Raw genomic sequence first — 7999 nt, 5'->3', positions numbered from 1 at the left:
TAGATCATTCTAATAAATCTACTCCTATAGAAGAAGTGGAGTTAGAGGATGAATCAGATGATGAAGTAGAGGTTCCAGCACAAGAACCTCCACGACAACATCAGTCAATTGCATTGAGTAAGCCAAAGAGGAACACTAGAAAACCTGTTAATTTTAAAGATTTTGTAACCTTTGTATCTTCAAATGTTGATATTTCGGCCACTTATATTGAAGCTATACAAAGCTCTGAGGCAGATAAGTGGAAAATGGCTATAGAGGAAGATATACAATCCCTTGAGAAAAACCAGACGTGGAAGCTAGCTAGTTTGTCTAAGGGAAAGAAGGCAATTAGTTGCAAATAGGTATTTGCAAAGAAAGATGATTTCCTAACAAGAATGATATTTGCTACAAAGCAAGATTGCTAGCTAAGGGCTATGCTCAGAAGGACAGAATTGACTATAGTGAAGTTTTTTCTCCAGTGGTGAAGCATTCCTCCATTAGAATATTGTTGGCCTTGGTAGCACAATTAAATTTGGAACTAGTTCAAATGGATGTAAAAACTGCATTCTTGCATGGTGATTTGGAAGAGGAAATCTACATGGATTAGCCTGAAGGATTTAAGGTTGTTGGAAAAGAAAATTTAGTGTGCAAATTGAAGAATGGTTGTATGGTTTGAAACAGTCACCAAGGCAGTGGTACAAATGATTTGATAAGTTTATAATGAGGCAAAGGTGCACAAGAAGCAAATATAATCATTGTGTATTCTTGAAAAGGCTACAGGATGGATCCTTTATCTATCTTCTCCTTTATGTTGATGATATGCTGATTGCATTGAAGAATAAAGGAGAAATTGAACAGTTAAAGGCTTAACTAAATCAAGAGTTTGAAATGAAGGATTTAGGTGAAGCTAGAAAGATTCTTGGTATGGAGATAAGCAGAGACAGAAAATTGGGGAGACTTTGTTTAAATCAAAAGGAATATCTGAGAAAGGTACTGAAGCAATTTGAAATTGATGAAACGACAAAGCCTGTCAGTACACCACTTGCTCCTCATTTAAAATTCAGTGCTTCTCAATCTCCAATGAATAATGAAGACCGAGAATATATGTCGAAGGTTCCATATGCAAATGCAATTGGTAACTTGATGTATACTATGGTGTGCACAAGGCCTAACATTTCACAAGCAGTTGGAGTTATGAGTAGATATATGCATGATCCTAGAAAAGGATATTGGCAAGCTGTGAAATAGATCCTAAGGTATATTCAGAATACTGTGGATGTTGGATTAATGTTTGAGCAGGATGAGAAGTTTGGTTTGAGTGTGGTTGGATATTGTGATTCTGACTGCGCAGGTGATTTGGATAGACATCGGTCAACTACTGGTTATGTGTTTATACTTGTAAAAGCACCAGTTAGTTGGAAGTCTACTTTGCAGTCAACGGTTGCTTTGTCTACAACAGAGGCAAAGTATATGGTAGTTACAGAAGCTGTAAAGGAGGCAATTTGGCTTTAGGGGTTGGTGAAAGACTTGAAAATTAATCAGAAGCATGTCAAAGTGCATTGTGATCGTCAGAGTGCTATCTGTTTAGCTAAAAACCAAGTCTATCATTCAAGGACAAAGTTTATCGATGTTCGTTATCACTACGTGAGAGAAATTCTTGAAGAAGGTGAGATATTTCTTCAGAAGATCCCAACTGATGAAAATCCTGCAGATATGACGAAAGTAGTAATTGAAGTCAAGTTCTAATATTGATTGGACTTGATAAATGTTTTGAAAATTTGAAGATGAGCGCTTCAAGCGCATTTGGAGGCATTGCTAAATTTGTGATAAGAGAAAACAAAGAATGTTTGATTGGGCTTAGAAAGTCGCCAAGATGGAGATTTATTATTTTTGGCTCTTTTCCTATCCCACATTGAAAGCTAAGAAAAGGAAGAAGTGGTCCCAAGTCTATAAATAGTGGGCCTTTTCTCCTTTTCCATTGTCAAGAAAAACAATAGGCTTTATATTTCTATGGGCTAAATTGTATTTCTCTTCTTTCTCTTCTTAGTGATATTTCTTTGTAATTCTATTGAATTAAAAAAATATTATTTTGGCAGTGCCCGAGGAAGTAAGCATAATTTTTGCCGAACCTCGTTAAAGTTCTGGTGTTCATTTTCTTATTGTTTATTTAATAGCTTATTTGTCGGATAATTACAGGTGAATTATTGTATCTAAGATTACCTAAAAATTTATTTTTTAGTTATAATTTTCATATAATTTATCCAATTGCAGTAAAAACTGATCCGATTTCCACAACATTCTGCCACTAGGTTCGAAATGGCTCAAAATTGTAGATAGACCCTTCACGCAAATAATAAACGAATATGGGAATAATGGATCCCGTTGGCGAAGGCCAAGCTGAGGAACAATTAGACTAATTCCCGTTCCATTTTGCACTACATTATACTAGATAGTGGACACATAAAAATTACGAGCTCCAATCATCGGTTATCATAGGCCTTAGATATATCTATTTTCAAAGCTGCCTTTCAAAGCTGCCTGCCCGTATCTTCCCTTTCCTTTTCCGCTTTAAATAATGGCCAATCTCAAATGTCACTATTACATTATCGATGATTAGCCTATTTAGCATGAAGGCACTTTGAGTATCTAAAATGATTGATGACAGTACTTCTTCAAGCCTATTTACGATCGCCTTTGCCATTATTTTGCAAAATACATTGCATAAAGAGATGGGACGTAAGTAAAAAAATTTCTCAAGCCTTTTCTTCTATAGATACAGAAAAATGAAAGTGGCATTTATACCCGAAGGCAAAGAACAATTGTTCAATAAGCTCAAACAAACTGAAACAACTTGATCACCAGTAATATCCCAACATCTCTTGTAAAATCCCGAGTTCATTCCATTGGGACCCGAAGACTTATCGAGATACATAGAGAAATGGGCATTCGTAAATTTTTAAGTAATAAAAGGTCTGAGAAGTTGAATATTCTGCTCCTTTGAATCTTCACTCTGAACCTTGTTGAAAATAACATCACTATCACAACCTCTATAAGTGAATAAATCAGAGAAATAATCTGTAATATGAAAAGAACTTTTATGAAAAGAAATAATCTGTAATATTTATGAATAAATATTCTGCGCCATTCTTATTTTCAAATTGGGTAAAAGAACTTTTATGCTTTTTAAAGGAAGCATGCTGATGAAAATACCTTGCAATAGCATCTCTGGACTTGAGCTAGAATTGTTAGCTCTCTGTTTCCATAAGTCCTCCTGTCAATTAAGCAACTAACCCACTCATTCTTTGTTTCTGTCAACTAAGCAACCAAGATATTGTCTTGGCGAGGCCTCAACTCTTAAATTCCATTTTTACGCTTTGGATATCCTTATGGAAGTTCTTCCTCAAATCATCAATCCATTATTCTAAATCATTATATGTTGTGTTTGTACTTGTGTTGTGATGATATACTTTGTGTGTGGGGATCGAGACTAGCACTAGGTACTCTAGTTATCCATAATAAATAAATATATATATATATATATATATATATATATAATAAATGCTTGCTCAAACACCAACTTATTTTAATAAAATAGAAATTATAAAATTATAAATTGAATAGTTTTATATCATACAACTAAGTAAAACTTAGTAATTAAATTTAAAATTCTAAATAAAATATATAATTTATAATGAGTATATATATATATATATATATATTAATTTATGCATATCCTAAGTGATTTGATGATATCAATAATTTTCTATGTTAGTGATAAAACATGTAATATAATTTTGAGGTATTAAATGAAAATAATATAACGCATATAGAGAGATTTAAATTCTTTTTACTGATTATTAATTTTATTAATTTAAATATAATTAGTAAATATCTATTAACTAAAATAATTTTAATTAGTTAATATTATTTGAATTCTTCAAAATTCATGTACATATTTAAGTATTAGCATAAATAGTCATAATTTAATTCAATTAATAAAATAATAATAATTATTATTATATTATTTGATTTGACTTGATAAAAATTACAATAGACATTATCATTTCAACTTGAATAGAAGTAAAAATTTAGAATGATTGTGAGTATGTGTTTATATATAAAAATATTATAAGTATTAAAAGAATATAAAGAAAAAAATTCATTAATCTTATACAAGAGAAAATACTTTAGATAAGAAGTTATATATAGTTAACAATGAAGTATTTTTTTCATTATTATTAAAATATTTAGTAATAAAATAAATTTAAATAGACCAGAAAATGATAGTTATTAATTGATAGTTAATAAAAAATTATCTAATTTATTTAAGCAAATTTTTATAATAATAGACTAAAATCATCAAAAAATACAAGAAAATTCATTAAAAAAATTAAGTTGAAAACATAATAAGAAAAAAATATATTTCATGAGTATTAATAAAAACATATATAAAAAATTCATTCATCTTTTAAGAAGAGAAAATATTCTAAATGAAAAGTAGTATAATCAACAATGTAAATTTATATTTGACTTGATCCTCTTCAAGCATTGAAATATAGAATTAGTTATTTGTTTTACACGTCAATCGATGTGAGTTGATATTATATGCTTTTATAACATACTAGCCCTTCTTTTTTGCATCATTTCTTACTTAATTATGAAATGTTATTACTTGATTGTTGTTGTTATAAATTATTATTATTATTATTATTATTATTATTGTTATTATATAATGCTAGAGATATGATTGATGTTATGAGTTGAGATTGTGATTGTAATTTATGATGTTTTAATAAGATGTGATTATTTTAGGACGAGAATTATAGCAGAATACGCTACCTGATGGGCGATATTAGGATCGTGTATATACTGGTATCTATTAAACATATGAGATATGTATATGTTATGAGATGTCTCGATCGAGCTTAACTTTCTTGGCACCAGTGGCATTGGATTAAAAGAGCTTATTGGCTATTAGGATTGTGGATTAAGTTTCTGCTAATGTTCTTGTCCTGATTGGTAATTTTAATTGAAATCTTTGTGATTGTGGCTATCATGTGGTATGTTGCACGTATATGGATATGTATACACTATGTATATGTAAATATATGTTACCCCTAGTGTGACTATAAGTTATTAACTCACTCATAAGACTGACAGCTTCAAATATTTTCTTTTCCTGGTAACAAGTAAAGACATTCTCGACTCTCTCTTTGATTAGCCTCACACTGGCAATGACATATTTGTGATTTTATATGTATTTGTATATAAATACTCCACGTTAGAAGTTAAGTAGTTGTGTAAAATCTATTTTATACATAATGGTTTATATGTAATATATGATAGGGTCAAATTCCCACTTATATATATAATATTTATTAGCAATGAATATTGTATGAATTATAATAAATTTTATATAACATGTTTTATGCTCAGATTATGAGGTAAAAGTTCAATTTTAGGCTTTTTACGGACACCGCAAGTCATTTGTATCCTAGCACTAGTCTGACCCTAGGTTCATGTCGTAACAATATATATCATATTACAACATATATAAAAGTGAAAAAGATGGAGAATAATCAAATTCACTAAGACATCTTTATATATTATCCTATAAAGATTGGTTGACATAGTAACTTGCCAATAAATTCATCTCGGCTAAAAAAAAGATTTAGAAAAGAAAAACAAAAAAAAAAATTAAAATGACCAAATACGTGAAACTAGTACTCACAAACATTTCAAGTGAGAATGTGCAGTCTTATCTCCTTCAATCAACATTTTATCTTCTTAGGAATTTTAGTATTTTTTAATCACAAATACTACGTTAAGGCTTATACTCAAATTGTTAAGGCCGGGATTGAAATATTACATATATTTTAGGTGCCTATTGTTTTACAATATCACAATTTAATCCTTTAAACTTTTAATTTATTATTTTTTTGTAAACTATGAATTATTATTTTAAAAGGATTACTTAAGAAAAATTAGTAATTATTTTTTAATCATTAAAAGATTATTTTTTTCTTATCATAATATTTTTTATTATTGTTATTACTATTATATTATTATTATTATTATTATTATTATTATTAAAGAGAACTTATATATATGTGTGTTTCTTTTTTTATGTTTGAAGTATATGATAAAATAATCTGATTTATATTGTTCACTTAAAAGTTATGAATTCTATATAAAAAGAATAGTTAAATCCGACAATCTAAAGCAATGAATTATAAGGTAAAACTTAATTTGGTAGATTATATATGCTTTAGCTTGTTTCATACTTTTCTTTATAAATTTCTCAATCACTTCCTTAGTGATTTGTTCAACAACCAAGTGATACTATAGGAGTTGATATAATTTATAAATCCTAAGATTAAGAACTAGATTAATATAAATATAAAATTAGTACTAGAATTTAATATTATGCACCCTAGTCGCATCAAATCGAGAGTTTATTGTCCTGATTTTTTGCCAAAATGACATTGAGCTTGTGAAAGGAGATAAGATTCCTCTTCTAGCTAAATTGAGTATACATTGCACTTTTCGAGCAGTCGGAGAGGTAATTTCTTGCCTTAGTTTTTTTCTACGATTTAGAAACTTTGTATGCATGTATTTACTAAAAAACACATGAGAAATTGTGAAAAATTAAAGTAAATTTTGGAACCTTAGCCTGTATAGCCGATCGGCTGTAATCGGTTATGCATACAGCCGATCGACACTATGTAGTACCGATCGGCACTATGTAGTGCCGATTTGGCTTTTATATAACGTAAATCAACTGTACATAGGCCAAATGAAGGTGCTTTAGGGTTTATGAGAACTAACACTGAGTAAACATATACTTACCTCTTTAAAGCCTTTTTGTATGCTTATGATGTTTAAATACCTGTTCTTTACCTTCCAAGGTGATGTTCTGCTGATTCGGTTTGCCTAAAATTCTACGGTGCATGTGAATGGTTTGATGAGCTGCCTGGCTTAGTTTAAGCTAGGATTAAGGACACCAGCTTCTGTCGATTTGTGGCCTCGCTTCTCTCAGTTACTAGGACATTGATCATACCTCAGTGTATGTTTTGCTTGAGAGATGGATGGATACAACTCACACATTCCACACTCCAATTGGTGAGTTGACTCTTTCTCCCCTTTAATTTTCTATTATCATTGGCATCCATTTCTCTCGCACGCATATACCCTTTGATGATGCGATTCACCGTTAGCGTTTCAATGCTCAGGAGCACTTCATTATCGACTTACTCGTGTTCTTGCTAACATTCAAGAATGCGAGATGCATTGCTTACCATTGCATCCCTCTCTACTATTGAAGCTTCATTCTCGAAATACTTAGAAAGTTGATCAGATGGCTCGAGCTTTTCTACTGTACCTTTTTGGTACGACCCTGTTCAGCGACTCGAGGAAACTCGTTAAACCTCCATTATCCGGCTCCTCTTCAAGACTTGGATAAGGCCTCTTCTTACGACTAGGGGTCTACAGCTCTCGCATATCTTTATCCTCAGATAGATGTCACAATTCTTCGCGGCAGTAAGAGGATTTGCAACTTCCAGCATGCGATCCACATAAGTTGCTCTGAGTCCTTCTCTTTAGTTCCTTTCTTTTCATACAAATATCATGCACGCTAACACTTTGTTCTATAGGTTTAGGCCTTGGATATTGGCCTTGTGGTTGGCTCACAACCATATATAATTCATGGGCTTTTCATGCCTCAGCAGTTAGGGCTCGAGCAGGTCTGTCGTACTAGAGTGGTCATAAGTCCACGTGCATTGCCTGTGGATCAACAGCCTGACCTAGGACATGGTAAAATACAATTTATTAGTTATAATTGTACTTTATTTATATTGTTACTTACCCTTCTTTTTAAGTGTTATAAATTCAGAGTGATTAGTTAGGAGAGTGCAACCAATAAGAGCCTTATATGCTGTCCGCGGCTGACCTTGAGCAAAGAAGGGTACTACTAACAGGGCCTGCCTATCAAGTTTGGTATCTGACAAGAGGATTTACGGTT

The sequence above is a fragment of the Ricinus communis genome, chromosome 10 (genome assembly GCF_019578655.1).
Source record: "Ricinus communis isolate WT05 ecotype wild-type chromosome 10, ASM1957865v1, whole genome shotgun sequence".
NCBI classification, from domain to species: Eukaryota; Viridiplantae; Streptophyta; class Magnoliopsida; order Malpighiales; family Euphorbiaceae; genus Ricinus; species Ricinus communis.
Note: the sequence above shows the minus strand (reverse complement) of the source record.